This window comes from Zonotrichia albicollis, chromosome W, assembly GCF_047830755.1.
Source record: "Zonotrichia albicollis isolate bZonAlb1 chromosome W, bZonAlb1.hap1, whole genome shotgun sequence".
Classification (NCBI taxonomy): Eukaryota; Metazoa; Chordata; class Aves; order Passeriformes; family Passerellidae; genus Zonotrichia; species Zonotrichia albicollis.
In genome coordinates this window covers 20,503,808-20,519,773 of record NC_133859.1, presented here as the reverse complement: position 1 = coordinate 20,519,773, position 15,966 = coordinate 20,503,808, and the positions used below count along the sequence as shown (strand labels likewise).

General features: G+C 47.3%; 1 long non-coding RNA gene across 1 annotated transcript in view; it reads right to left on the bottom strand.

Moving 5' to 3' along the window:
* Positions 1 to 14,984, bottom strand: part of LOC141726942 (uncharacterized) — an 82,618-nt gene extending 67,634 nt beyond the window's left edge. The window contains exon 1 of the long non-coding RNA XR_012577899.1: positions 14,862 to 14,984. This is a non-coding gene — a long non-coding RNA (uncharacterized LOC141726942). The remainder of the gene's footprint in view (positions 1 to 14,861) is intronic.
* Between the last annotated feature and the right edge of the window lie 982 nt (positions 14,985 to 15,966).

Here is a 15,966-nt window from a genome sequence, read left to right as displayed (position 1 = left end):
GATAGAGAGAGACAGGGACTGCTGTAAGGGCAAGTCAGCCTGACCTCGGAATTCTTTCTGATAAAAAGGAACTAGTGGTAAAAGTCACACGAAACCCATAAAAATGAATATGTATGAACCTATTGTGAAACTGTATGCATATGTGTTTGGGAGGGGGATAAAAGGAGATCTGAAGTTCTCAGAGGTACGCATGCCTTTTTGAGGAGAGTTTTCTCCGCATGTGTCCGGCCCCGTAAAAAACATACCGAGCTTTACAACTTTTATAAAGTTGTGAGGTTTCTTCTTTTCTCGCCAAAACATTAATAAGAAGAAAATTGGTTTTATCATTCTAGCGGTGCAGCTGCCAGACCAGTCTCCTGACAATTTGGTGTGTGCTGTAGTATCAGAGATCAAACCTAGGGGTTTAGAGCTCCCCTGAAATGTGTTTTCAGCTTTTGTTGGGCATTCCCAACATTTACACTGTTCTTTCATTTTCCAAAAGGGGTTTATCTCTTTTTCAGTACACTCATAACATTCATAAACTTCATGGTGAGCACACTTGTCTCTTTCTTTTTTCTCAACAGACTCTAATTTTTTTTGGTCTCTTGAGATCCACTGGGTAGCTGAATACTTCACTGCTAAATACTTGTTACAAACAATTTTTCTTACCATTTTCACCATTTCTTTGCTTTTTACTAGATCTACTGAGCTTGTTTCAGCAGCATCACATTTAAAGCACAACCAGGCTTCCCCTATAGGGCACCCTCCTAGGAGTGGCTGCCTAAAAGTGGCAGTATTGTGTGCTATCCAAGGCATTCTCTTATTTTTCTGATAAAAGACCAATTGGGAGAGGTTAACACAATTAGAGTTAGAACTGATGTGGACTTTAGACCAGGAGCTCACTTCTTCCTACTCATAGAGGGGTTGGTAGCACTCACTGCTTGGCTCTCCTGGGCTCCCCAGAGCACCACCAGCAATCAGAGCCATCATTACTCCCCTTCCCAAGAGTCCGGTATGGGTCATCTTGCACAGCCTGCCCACCTGGCCTTGCCTCTTGGGGAATTTTACTGAGAAGAAGCTTCCAAGCTCTTTAGAGTCCCTTCTACCCGCTTCTCTGGTTAAACCTCCCTTGGTCTGTTCCCTACCAATTTTGGTTTCTCCTACGGGAGTGCTCTGTAGAGGATTAACCTGGAGTCTTTAGAACCAAATTGGGGAACTTAACCAGAATTACTTATTTACAGTCTTAAACTTTTTACCAACGTAGTTTACACAGAACTGTCTTGAAACATTTTAAGCAATGTTAGAGCTCTGATACCAATTATTTTCCCATGCAGTTCAGTCTTTTTGACTCTTCCTTCTGAGAGTCAACTTTAAATCTTTTAGTCCTTTTATCACAGTATACTCAGGTGAATTAACTTGTGAAGCAGATGAATCTTGTCCAGTGCCCGGAGGTGAGAGTGGTGTGGATTCTGGTCCAATGCCAGAGGTAAAAGCTGATGTTGGATCTGGTCCCGTACCTGTGGGTGAGACTGGTCCTTTTATTCTTGTAATATGAGTCCAACCTTCTTCTCTGGTCCACACAGCCGAATTAGTGATTAGGAGCAGTCAGGATCCGTCCTAGTGAACAGATGACCTGATGGTTCGCAGGAGTGATCTCAGAGTGCAAAAACCAACACGGTACAAGGGGGTTTGCAGTGATAATCAAATCAAATGCAATTTTATTGAAATAACCACAGCAAAAATGCGATAGAGGGATTAAGGGAGAGAAAAAGACAGAGAAAGAGAGGCGGGGGGGGGAGGGGAAGGGGATATAGCTACCAAAGCAGAGACAAAGTCCTTTGGCGCAGTCCAGTCGAGGGTCCGCCTGCTACGCTGGGGAGATCTCAAAGGCTCTAGCTAACTCAGAGTTTTTTGCTACTGAAAATTGTGAGGGAGGGGGAAACAGATACAATAGGGAACAGATGCAACAATGTCCTGGGGTGACATTATGATGTTTGTATCCCCATTTATCTGTTCTGTGCCTTTAAGACTGGCTCTGAAGAGTGGAAGTTTTGTTTGGGTTTCTCTTATCAGGGACACAGAGAGAGCGTACATCGGGCTGTTTTTTTCTCTTCTTGCTTAGCTTGCTGCTGGGCTGGCTTGCTTTTCTGCTCTTGCTTCTGCTTCTGCTCTACTTTGCCTCTGCTTATTAGTTACTTTAGCCAAACAGTCCACATTCCGTCCTGAACTGTTTCTCCTCTCCTGTTTCTGTGACCATCTCGAACCTGCTCCGGACTGGGACCCGGGAACACCGAAGGTTTGGCTGCAGCAGCTGGCCCAGAGCCGGAGGGACTCAGAACAGAGCAACCACCTCCCCGAAAGAGACTTTCTGATTGTGTCATCTTTCTCAAAGCGGTGTCATCTGGTATTGTTCATTTTGTGTGCTGGGAGGGGTGCTGTGTCTGTCAAATAAACAGGTTCTTTCAGCCTCTCTCCGAGGAATTTTTTCCCGAACCGGTTGGGGGGAGGGGACGTGTGGGTTTTGCTTTCTGGAGGGGCCCTCCTTTGCAGATTCTTTAACAAATTTGCCCTAAACCAGGACAAATCTTTGGTGCCCAAACGTGAGGCGAGAGAGAGAGTGGAAAAACCCTGTTTTGACTGCATTTTGGCTGCTATTACTCTGTGTTCGTTTAAATCAGCTAATAGCCCTGCTTTTTGGATTCATAATGTCTGTTGGGGTGAAGGTTTGCATGCATTTCTGGTCCCTAGGGTTTTTTGAGATTTTAATACCTCTCTGGTCCCTAGGTTTATTTTCTTATCCAGAAATAGCTTTAGTATTGCCCCTAAAACGTAGTTTTTACATCAGAGGGGCTGTGACCAGAATAGCTATCCTGCTGGGTTTGGTGGCAATAGTGTGCAAGAAGTTTATAAACATGCTAGGGTCTGCTCCAGGTATGACCGGTTCATGGCTACGGTTATGCATCCAGTTTGTTGCAGGAGGAGCAGGAGGGAATGAGGTTTTTCAGCCTCTGCTTTCCTCCTTCTCCTATGAATCAGTTGTATCACTAGTGAAGGATGTTCAGTTTCCCTTCAATGTTAAAGACACCATCTTCCTGGTATTCAGTCTGGTAACCTTCCTTTATACAGCCTGCTGCTTCTCTAGAATGGGGGCTGAGATTTCTAGACGGGCTGATGAGACCCCTGACTCAGGAGTAAACCCTGGTGTGGAAAATCCTAAGTGGTGTGGGAAATGGGAGGATATGGGCCAAGTCCTGAAGGAATTGTCTGACCCTATAGTGTGGGATTTTCCCCATGAACAAATTCAGAACCCAGCTGAGGTGGGGAAATATCTGAAAGAAAAGTACAGGATGAGCCTAAGGAGACGAAGGTCATTGCAGTGAGCTGGGCCCTGGCATATGCTTATCGCACACTGCTAGATACTCTAGGGTTGCAGACAGAGGCAGGGGGGCAGGGAGATAAATCAGCAACTGTCCTGGTGACTCAGGCTGCAGCTAACACTCCAGGCTCGAAGCCAGCAGCTAAACCCATGACTGTTGCTACCAGCACTAGAAGTGGGAAATGCACAGACAAGACCAATTGACCAGTGGATGATGATGATGATGATGATGATGATGATGATGATGATGATGATGATGATGATGATGAAGAAGGAGAAGGAACCTCAGTGCCTTCTGACGTAAAATCAGGAGTCAAAGCAGCAGGTGCAAGATCAGATGCCAATATTGAGTCCTTCGTCCTGAAGGACCTTCGTGGCCTACGGAAGGATTACACTCGAAGGTCTGATGAATCCATCATTAGTTGACTGGTCCGTCTCTGGGGTGCTGCAGACGAGGCTACCGTTTTGGATGGCACTGAAGCCAGGCATTTGGGATCCCTGTCACAGGATCCTGTCATAGACCAAGGAATGATGAGGGGGGCTAACTCTCACAGCCTCTGGGAACGGGTCCTAAGAAGTGTAGCAGAAAGATACCTGTGCGCAGACAATCTCTATATGCAGCAAACTCAGTGGAAGACAATAGAGCAAGGGATCCAATGCCTGAGAGATATGGCCGTGGCAGAGATTATCTTCTCAGACGATGTAACAACTAGGAACCCAGACTTAGTACCATGCACGTCTGTGATGTGGCGAAAACTCGTACGACTCGGGCCACATGAATATGCTTCTGCCTTAGCCATCATGAAGAGGGATGAGAGGGGTGAGACTGTGCTTGACGTGGCAAGGAAGCTCTGAGCATATGCAGATGCTGTACAAGGCCAGACACATGCCAGAATCGCAGCGGTAGAAACACGTCTGCAGAACTTAGAGGATAACATAGAGGGGAACCATAAGAAGCTTAGAGAGGAGATTAAAGAAGACCTTCTCCAAATTTCAGCAGTACAGATCCTAGGTTCCGGTATCCAAGGCAGACGTTTCCCAGATGGTGAGGGAAGATACACCCCACGAGCTGAGCTGTGGTTTTACCTGCATGATTGTGGGGAAAACATGAGAAGGTGGGATAGGAAACCTACTGCTGTTCTGGAACGACGGGTGCGTGAACTGAAGGAAGCCACCAGGAGGAAAGCAGCTCCAGTTGCCCGTAGCTGAACGGCCAGGTAGGATGATGATGACCTGTCTGATCCCCTCGAAGGAACATCCAAAACATACACCCAAGGAAAGAATGATAACCAGGCTTAGAGGGGCCCTGCCTCTAGCCAGGTAGAGGCCAGGGAAAATCGTGTTTTCTGGTCTGTGTGGATTCGTTGGCCTGGCACATGGGAACCACAAGAGTACAAAGCTTTGGTCGATACTGGTGCGCAGTGCACATTAATCCCATCAAGACATGTGGGGACAGAGTCTGTTTCTATTGCTGGTGTGACAGAGGGATCCCAGGATTTCAATTTGGTGGAAGCTGATGTGAGCCTAACGGGAAATGAGTGGAAGAAGCATTCTATTGTGACTGGCCCAGAGGCCCCATGTATTTTGGGCATAGACTACCTTCGAAGTGGATACTTCAAAGATCCAAAAGGACTCAGATGGGCATTTGGAATAGCTGCTGTAGAGACAGAGGGCATCCAGCAATTGAACACCTTGCCTGGGTTGTCTGAGAATCCATCTGCAGTAGGTTGCCTGACGGGAGAAGAGACACGAGTGCCAATTGCCACTTCCATAGTGCATCGACGGCAGTATAGGACCACTCGAGATGCTGTGATCCCCATCCATAAGATGATCCGAGAGCTGGAGAGCCAAGGGGTGGTCAGCAAGACCCACTCACGCTTCAACAGCCCCATTTGGCCTGTGCGAAAATCTGAAGGAGAATGGAGACTGACTGTGGACTATCGTGCATTGAATGAAGTGACTCCACCACTGAGTGCTGCCGTGCCGGACATATTAGAGCTCCAGTATGAGCTTGAGTCCAAGGCAGCAAGGTGGTACGCCACTATAGACATTGCCAATGCATTTTTCTCCATTCCTCTGGCAGCAGAATGCAGGCCTCAGTTTGCCTTCACATGGAGGGGAGTGCAGTACACCTGGAACCGATTGCCCCAGGGGTGGAAGCACAGCCCCACCATCTGCCATGGACTGATCCAGACTGCACTGGAAAAGGGTGAGGCTCCAGAACATCTGCAGTATATTGATGACATCATTGTGTGGGGGAACACAGCCGTGGAAGTGTTCGAGAAAGGGAAGGAAATCATCCAGATCCTCCTGGGAGCTGGTTTCGCCATTAAAAAGAGCAAAGTAAAGGGACCGGCTCGTGAGATTCAATTCCTGGGAGTGAAGTGGCAAGATGGACGGCGTCAGATTCCTACAGATGTCATCAACAAGATCACAGCAATGTCTCCACCCACCAATAAGAAAGAGACACAAGCTTTCTTGGGTGCAATAGGTTTTTGGAGGATGCATATTCCTGAGTACAGTCAGATCGTGAGCCCTCTCTACCTGGTCACCCGCAAGAAGAACAATTTCCAGTGGGGCTCTGAGCAGCAACAGGCCTTTGTCCAGATCAAGCAGGAGATTGCTCATGCAGTTGCCCTTGGCCTGGTCAGGACAGGACCAGAGGTGAAGAATGTGCTCTACTCTGCAGCCGGGAACCAAGGCTTGTCCTGGAGCCTTTGGCAGAAGGTGCCTGAGGAGACTCGGGGTCAACCACTGGGATTTTGGAGTGAAGCTACAGAGGGTCCGAAGTCAACTATACTCCAACAGAGAAAGAAATCCTGGCTGCCTATGAAGGAGTCCAGGCTGCTTCGGAGGTAATAGGCACTGAAGCACACGTCCTCCTGGCACCCCGACTCCCCGTGCTGGGGTGGATGTTCAAAGGCAAGGTTCCTTCCACTCACCGTGCCACCAGCGCTACATGGAGCAAGTGGATTGCTCTCATCACTCAACATGCCCGTATAGGTAAACTGAATCCCCCTGGGATTTTGGAGGTAATTACAAATTGGCCCGAAGGTGAGAATTTTGGTGTCACAGATGAAGAGGAACAAGAACCAGTGACACGTGCTGAAGAGGCTCCTCCCTATAACCAACTGCCCCCAGAGGAAACACGCTACGCTTTTTTCACTGACAGTTCCTGTCGCATTGTAGGGATGAACCGGAAGTGGAAAGCAGCCGTATGGAGCCCCACAGGACAGGTTGCACAAGCTACCGAAGGAGAAGGTGGATCAAGCCAACTTGCGGAACTCAAAGCTGTTCAACTGGCCCTAGACGTTGCTGAGAGAGAGAAGTGGCCAAGGCTCTACCTCTACACTGATTCATGGATGGTAGCCAATGCTCTGTGGGGATGGCTGGAGAGGTGGAAAAAGGCTAACTGGCAACGTAGAGGGAAACCAATTTGGGCTGCTGGTGAGTGGAAAGACATTGCTACCAGGGTAGGGAGGCTACCTGTGAAAGTCCGCCATGTAGATGCCCATGTACCCAAGAGTAGGGCCAATGAGGAGCACCAAAACAATGAGCAGGTAGACCAAGCTGCAAAGATAGGGGTGTCCAAAATAGACCTAGATTGGGAACATAAGGGAGAGTTATTCCTAGCTCGATGGGCCCATGATGCCTCAGGCCACCAGGGCAGAGATGCCACCTATAAATGAGCACGAGACCGAGGGGTGGATCTAACCATGGACAGTATTTCTCAGGTTATCCATGACTGTGAGACGTGTGCTGCCATCAAGCAGGCCAAGCGAGTGAAGCCCCTGTGGTACCGTGGGCGGTGGTCCAAGTACAAGTATGGGGAGGCTTGGCAGATTGACTATATCACACTGCCCCAGACACGCCAGGGCAAACGCTACGTGCTGACCATGGTGGAAGCCACCACTGGATGGCTGGAAACCTACCCTGTGTCTCATGCTACAGCCCGGAACACCATCCTGGGCCTGGAGAAGCAAGTTCTGTGGAGACATGGCACCCCTGAGAGGATCGAGTCAGACAATGGGACTCATTTCAAGAACAGCCTTATCAACACCTGGGCTAGGGAACATGGCATTGAGTGGGAGTACCATATCCCCTACCATGCACCAGCTGCAGGAAAAGTGGAGAGGTACAATGGACTACTAAAAACCCAGCTGAAAGCTTTGGGTGGGGGATCTTTCAAGAATTGGGAGCAACATCTGGTAAAAGCCACCTGGTTAGTTAACACCCGAGGTTCCACCAACCGAGCAGGTCCTGCCCAGTCTGAGTCCCTGAATGTAATAGAGGGAGACAAAGTCCCAGTGGTACATATCAGAGGTTTGTTAGGGAAGACTGTGTGGATCAATTCTGCCTCGAGTACAGACAAACCCATTCGTGGGGTTGTCTTTGCTCAGGGACCAGGTTGCACGTGGTGGATAATGCAAAGAGATGGAACAACACGATGTGTACCTCAGGGAGATCTGATTGTGGGGTAAGAATGATATGGGGATAAGGGGTGGAATGTCCTGGGGTGACATTATGATGTTTGTATCCCCATTCCTCTGTTCTGTGCCTTTAAGACCGACTCTGAAGAGTGGAAGTTTTGTTTGGGTTTCTCTTATCAGGGACACAGAGACGAGCGTACATTGGGCTGTTTTTTCTCTTCTTGCTTAGCTTGCTGCTTGGCTGGCTTGCTTTTCTGCTCTTGCTTCTTCTTCTGCTCTGCTTTGCCTCTGCTTATTAGTTAGTTTAGCCAAACAGTCCCCATTCCGTCCTGGAATGTTTCTCCTCTCCTGTTTCTGTGACCATCTCGAACCTGCTCCGGACTGGGACCCGGGAACACCGAAGGTTTGGCTGCAGCAGTTGCCCCAGCGCCGGAGGGACTGAGAACAGAGCAACCACCCCCGAAAGAGACTTTCTGATTTTGTCATCTTTCTCAGAGCGGTGTCATTGGGTATTGTTAATTTTGTGTGCTGGGGGGGGGTGCTGTGTCTGTCAAATAAACAGGTTCTTTCAACCTCTCTCCGAGGAATTTTTTCCCGAACCGGTTGGGGGGAGGGGCCGTGTGGGTTTTGCTTTCTGGAGGGGCCCTCCTTTGCAGATTCTTTAACAAATTTGCCCTAAACAATTACAAACATGTAGTCCATGTTCTCAGCAGTTAATGAGAGCCATTGTTTTCTTGGTTCAGTGGTCACAACCTGCAGGCAAACATCTTGCTTTGGTCAGCTTGCCTCCCCCACACACCTTTCCCGGGCTGGGGGTTTCAGTCCCAGTCCTTGGAAGGAGCAGAGGGGCCTTTTAGGAGTTTCATGTCTCAGTCCTTGGTGGAGAAGCTTCTTACATCTCAGTCTGTCTGTCATGGTGGTTGTAAAGCAGGTGAGGGTCTTCTGTGGGAGACCACCTGAAACTCAGGAGAAGTCCAGCCAGGCCGAGAGGTGGGACAGCTTCCAAAGCTGCTATTGTTGCAAACAGGGCACGGTGCCCCCTTCTTAGCATACAGCAAATACACCTGTGAAAACAATAGCTTAACACTGAGCTTTCAGGTCTCAGGGCCTGTGGCATGTGACTTTGTCCTTCAGAGCCAGATATTCTAGACAGGGAGGGGTCTTCTCTTCAGTGGTCTCCCACGGACAATTGTGAGGCAGATGAGGGAAAATTCGGACAGACTCTCACAGGAGCACCTGAAAGGGGCCTTCAAATTTAGGCATTAATGTTCCCGTATTCCATGATTTTATCAAAACTCAGTCTCCTGGGCTTATGTTATGAACTTTTGTGTCAAGAGGGGAAGTTTGGGGGAGGTATCTTCTCTTTCTAAGTCCTTCTAGAGTTCTTCCAATTATCTCTAAATAATTTCTGGTAGCCCCTTCTCCTTCCAGATAGTCTCCTGTGCTATAGGGTGTTAACAAGAATGGCAGCCCAAACATCATTTCATAAGGTGAAATTTTTATGTCAGACCGAGGTCTTGTTCCGATGCGCAATAGCGCTAGAGGCAAACACTTCAGCCAATTCATTTTTGTTTCTTCAATCAATTTAGTTAATACATTTTTGAGAGTTTTGTTCATTTGCTCCACCCTCCTAGAACTCTGGGGGTGCCATGGAGTAAGCAACCTCCATTTCATTCCTAAAGCCCCAACTATATTTTGTAATGTTTGGGACACAAAATGTGGGCCTCAGTCTGAGTCTATGGTGTTCACCATTCCATATCTGGGGATAATGTTCTCTAGGATTGCTTTTGCTACGACTTGAGCTGTTTCCCTTCTGGTCGGGAAGGCTTCTACCCAGTGTGTGAGATGATCAACTATAACCAGTAAATATCTGTACCCTTGCACTGGGGGCATCTCAGTGAAATCTATCTGTATGCTTTGGAAGGGTTTCAAGGCTAATTCCCTCCCTCCAGGTGCTACTTTTCTCATAACTTTCTGGTTCACTTTTTGACAAATGACACACCCCCTTGTAATGGCTTTAGCCAGGCTATATACACCGATGCATAGGTTATTCCTTAAGAAATGATCACGTAGTCCTTGGACTCCTCAGTGAGTTAATTTATGGAGTTCTGTTAGCACTGTCTCAGCCAGTGCTTTATTCAAAAACACCCATCCATCTGAGGTTAACCACTCTCCCCGTTGTCCTTGATGTAACTTTAAATCTTTTATTGCTTCTAATTCTTCTTCATTAAATACAGGTTCTTCCCTTTTTTCCCCTTCTTCAGGTGTCATTCTTGCCTTTAAAATTTTTACTGGATCCCCTGGTTCTAAAGCTGCTTCTTTGGCTATCTGATCAGCCAGTCGGTTTCCTCTAACTTCAAAACTGTCTCCTCTTTGGTGCCCCTTTATATGGACCACTGCTATTTCTGTAGGTTTCTGTAGAGCTTCTAATACTGATCTGACTAGGTTCTCATGGGCTAAGCTTTTTCCCTTCAAACTTAAATATCCACGTTCCTCCCATATTTTCCCAAATGTGTGAACCGTCCCATACGCATATTGGGAGTCCGTATAAATAGTTCCCCGGTCCCCCTCCAGTAAATCCAGTCCCCTTTCCAGGGCATATATTTCACAACTTTGGGCTGACCAATTTGGGGATAGTTTCCCTTTTTCTTCAATTTGTAATGTTTCTCCATCTATAATGGCATAACCTGAAGCTCTTTTTCCGTTTACTACCCTTGAAGATCCATCTATGAATAAGCTTCTTCCAGTTGCTAGAGGCTGATCTTCCAAATCTTCTCTTACTTTTGTTTGGAGATAAACCAATTCAAGACAATCATGTTCTAAATTATCTATAGGCTCTCCCATTAGGAATTTTGCTGGATTGAGGGCATTGGATGTGATAAATTCTAAGTCTTCTGTGTTCATTAGTATTATCTCATATTTTAATATTCTAGCATCGGTTAACCACTGCTGAGCCCTCTGTCTCAGTACTGCCTTAAGATCATGAGGAGTATGCACTTTAATTTTTCCTTGTACGGTCAATTTTTGTGTCTCCTCTATCAGGATTGCGGTTGCTGCTACTGCTTGTATACAAACTGGCCAGCCTCTAGCCACTGGATCTAACAATTTGGAGATGTACGCCACAGGTTTCCTGCAACCTCCCCACTCTTGAGTTAATACTCCATAGGCTATACCTCCTTCTGCACTCACAAACAGGTCAAAGCCCTTCCTGAGGTCTGGTAAGCTTAGGACCAGAGCAGAGGACAATTTGTCTTTTAGGTTTTCTAACTGTTGATCATCTTCAGCTGTCCAAATTAGGGATTCTGGATCTACTAGTTTATTGTATAGAAATTTCACACTCTGTGTGTATTGATCTAACCATAACTTAACATATCCGAACAAGCCCAGGAGTTTTCTCACATCTCATTTTGTTTGTGGGGCCGGGAGAGCTAAAATACCTGAAATTCTGTCAGGGCTTAATTTCTTATACCCTCCTCCTATTATGTGCCCCAAGTACGTTACTTCTGATTGCACAAATTGTAGTTTACCTTGGGAAACTTTTAGTCCTTTTTCCCCTAGAAAATTCAAAAGCTTAATACTAGTTTGTCTGACCTGATCTTTTCCCTTTCCTGAAACCATCAGGTCATCAACATACTGCAGGATCTGCACTTCTTCTTCAGGGACAAATTGTTCCAACAAACTCTCTAAAGCTTGTCCAAAGAGATTGGGGGATTCAGTGAACCCCTGTGGTAATCGGGTCCACCTTAGCTGTTGTCTCCTTTTTGTACTCGGGTCCTCCCATTCAAAGGCAAACCAATCCCTACATTCTGTTGCCAGAGGACACGCCCATAAAGCATCCTTCAAATCTATAACAGTGAACCAAACATGTTCGCTTGGAATTCGGCTTAGGAGACTATACGTGTTGGGCACCACTGGATGTCTGGCAATGGTTCTTTTGTTGACCTCCCTCAAATCTTGTACCAGCCTATATTTCCTTTCAGCTTTCTTAACTGCCAGTATATAGGGGTATTATGTGGTAACATGCAGGGTTCTAAAATTCCCTCTTGCAAGAGTTGTTCAATGACTATAGCAAGCCCTTTCTTTCCTTCTAGGGAAATCGGATACTGTTTAACCCGTATGGGTGAGGTATCATCCTGCATTTTTATTGTTATCGGTGGAATGTCTAATAAGCCTCTCTTTCCCCCCTCAGCCCATACCTCAGGGTTTATTTCTGCGACATCTCCTTGGGATAACTTCATCACTTATACTACCATCCTCCCTTCCCTTGGAACAATCCCAACCACCAAATGAACTTGCAGATCCCTTCCTAACAAACTTTTTTCTAGCTTAGGTAGATAAATAAAATTAGCTTCACACTGTCTTGAGTTTCCAATTATTTTCACTTCTTCAATCACTGATGCTCTAAATGGTTTCCCTTCCGCACCTAACACTTCATAAAATTTTCTACCAATTTCCATACCTTTTGGTATTTTGTTGAGACAGGACTTATCTGCTCCTGTATCAACCAAAAATTCAAATTCTTCATTTAGGGGTCCCACTTCAAAGTTTACCAAAGGCTCTTCTAGATGTTGCATCGGGTTCCCTATCGTAAAAAGCCCCTCACAGCCCTAATCGTCACCTCTAAGGATATTCCCTAAATTATCTTGTTCCTTGGCTATTGCCTCATCGAGACTGAGCTTGCTACAAAACCTCCTGATGTGTCCTGCCTCTTCACAGTAATAGCACTGTCGTTCTCTCAAAGGGACTTGAGGTCTCTCCATCCTTCGTGTGCCTGTCAGCACTGGCCTATCTCTGCCTCCTCCTGGTGGTGGATTTGCCCATTCTCTGGTTACCTTGGATTGTGGTATAGAATTGCTTGCCCCTGCACTTTCCCTAGCTACAGCAACCATAATCCTAGCCTTAGATTTTGCTTTTTCTTCCTCCCTCCTTAAATACACCTTCAATGCCTCTCTTAGTAACTCATTAATGTCCTTCTCTTGCCAATCTTCAATCTTTTCGAATTTTCTCCGTATATCAGGCCAAGATTGGGTAACAAATTGGACTTTTATTAGCACTTGACCTTCTAGGGTGTCTGGGTGTATTCTACAGTACAACTGGAAGTTCTGCTTTAGGCGGTAAAGCCAAGCAGCAGGAGTCTCATCCTTCTCTTGTGCACGCTCAAATGCCAACTGGATATTAGTTCCTTTGGGAACTGACTCTTTGATCCCCCGAATTATCAAAGGCCTATATTCCATCATGGCCTTCCTCCCCTCCTCCTGATTTGGGTACCAGCTGGGATCTGTTAGTGGCAATTTATGTTCGCCTGTTGGCACCTGGAGTCCTGGATGGTTATTTTTCTCCCATATTCTTATGCCAGCCGCCCTAATAATCTGGACATCATCTGGGGAAAATAATATACTCAAGATGGAATTCATCTCCCCCCAACTGTAGATATTTGGACCTAGAAATTGATCCACTTGGTTGGCTATGCCCACTGGGTCCTCAACTAGATGCCCTAACTCTTTCTTGAATCCTCTCACCTCAGAAGCAGTTAGAGGAGCATTCACAAAGCTAACACCTGCCACTACTCCTCCCATAGGAACTTCTCTGAGGGGATAAAGTCTCTCTGCCTTGCAGGTCTTGGATCTGGTACTACAGTACGGCCCATCTTCAGATGCCAAACTACTAGTTTGAGGGATATCTGGGTTACCCTGATCTTTCTGCCTATCAGCAGGTGTATTTGCTGATAGCTGTTTACTGGGCAAGGAGGCATTTGTGTCCCAACTAGGAGGAGGTAAAGGGACAGCAATAGGAGGGGGAGAAGAGCCTGAGTGGATATTAAGTGCAGCTGGAGAAGGGGTGGAGAACACAGCAGGTGGAGTAGGCACTTGTGGTGATGCAGAAGGAACTGGAGGAGCTGAAGGTGGCAAGGGAGTGGTTACTGGGGGAGATACTGGGTTTATCATAGGGGAAGCTGAAGAGGTAGAAGGAGGAATTTGAGCAGGTGGTAATGAGATGGCAGCCAGGGGAAGAACCGGACCTGCCATTTGAGGTGCTTGAAGAAGAGAACTATAAGGTGGAGGGGCAGAAGGAGGCAAATAATCCAGGGGGTCCCATCTTTTACTAGTCCTATCATCCCCTCCTTCATTCCCCTCTTTCTTCCTCTGTACCTTACAAATTCGCACCCCTTCATCCTCAACAGTGCTCTTTAACCAGCAAGATACATACAGTAATTGTTCAGGATCAGTATCTCCTCGAGCTGTCAGATAATGACTCAGTTGTTGGCACATCCACTTATCCTTTGTCCCACACCAAGGCCATCCTCCTTTCACCTCTAATTCCGGCCAGACTTCTACACAGTAGTGGATCATTTTCACTTTATCTAATCCCTCCGTGGCCTCTATAGAATCCCATTTCTCTAACAGTTCTCCTAAGGGACTTTTGGGAGGTATATTCCTCAGTCTCTTGCTGGTCTTTTTACTATTACACCCTCCCATTTTTCAGGTCTCAACAGTAAAAATCCCAAAGGTGCCTTTACTGACAGGTAATTTCAAAAAAACCCTCTTGTTTGAGGAGCGTCAGCCTCCTCCACCAAACTTCAAATTTTTGCCTGATGCTCAGGACTTTATACTGAAACAACTGCCCGATCTCTTGATTGCCCAACTTTCCCCACGTCAGGTCTTACATCTATCGGGACTTGAACACACGAAGCCTCGGCCTAAGAATCCGGGTCATGCCTGGCTCCCTCAGTCAGGAAAAACAACTGCCTGATTTTTAGTTTGCCTAACCTGCCAATTTTTAGGCTTCACCATATCAGGTCTTAAAAACAAACCGCAGCCTCCTTCTCTGGGATTTGTACCTGACTCCTTTGTCAGGACTTACTTTGCCTGCAGGGCTTGTGAGCTTACCCGAATCCTTCTCGGGACTTAGAATCTTACCTGAATCCTTCTTGGGACTTACAGTCTGCCTGATTTCCATCTGTCAGGACTTACTTTGGGTACGTGCCACTCATACAACTATTCCCTCCGCACGCCTGGGGGGGGGGGCCCTCTTTCCCCCTTGCGCACGTCTCCCACTCCCACCACCTGATTTCTCACCAGTCCGTTGCTCCGGTGCTCTTCTGCGTCGCTGGTCCTGAGCCGATCCCTCTGGTCCTGGTAGCCAGCTGTCCTGGAGGTCCAAGATGGCCAGTCCTGGTGTCCTCTTCCGGCGTGGCTATCCTGGACGAGTCCCCAGCTGAAATAAACAGGACAGGAGACTTTTTCTCCTTTTAATGCCTTTATTAAAAGTGATCAGATCAGGATTGGGCAGCTCGGACGGGGCGGCAGCTTCTTGTCGTCTCTCCCAGAGCGACGAGGAGGAGGAGGATATTCACAGCTTTGTCCACTAGGGGCAGAGCTGGGGGTCCAGTCCTCGTGGGAGCCTTTAGGGCGTGGTGACCCCTTCGGATGTTGAATTGGTCCCAATCTCTCCCCCTTCAAGACCCGGCCTGGGGGCTCTCGAACGCAGGGTGAGGAACAACGAAGGTTTTCAGCGTCTCTGCAGGCCCAGCACTCCTCACATCCAGACATCACTCCAATCTCTGAATGCTTAGGTGGCTCGTTGTTTTTGGGGTTTTCTCAGTACGTTTGGAGCAGTAGTCCCCCACAGCATGCTGGTCCTGGAGTCACTTTGCGTAGCCCCCCCCCCCCCCCCACCAGACCTCTTCACTATTCTGGGGAAAAGTACAACTTAGCCTCGGGCAAGGCTCTGCTCATACAAAAGGAGCAATTAGCCACAACGACCTGTGATTACAATAACAAAACAAGCAGAACTTCGGCAGCAACAGTGATCTGGCTGATTTTGTAACCTTTTCTCACAAAAACAATTAGCAGAATTTTTGTTCATAACAGAAGAGGTCTCATTCTAACTGGAGTCCGCCGTTCAGGGCACCATTTTTTGCAGCTTGAATTGCTGCTACTAAGGTCCAGGGTAAAGAAGCAAAAAAGGCTTTTGCATAATATCCATAGATGTTTAATTCAGCCACTCAGTGAGATGTTCTCCTCTCAGGTACACACTCCCCCTCAAGGTCCATCTCTCTCCCCCAGGGGCCTTCCGGCTGACTTTGATCTCCAGGCAGTATTAAGGTGAGGCCCAATTAGGGAAAGGGGAGGGAGAGCCTCAGGAACACCTATGTTCAGGCATAGGAACAGGGGAAGGAGC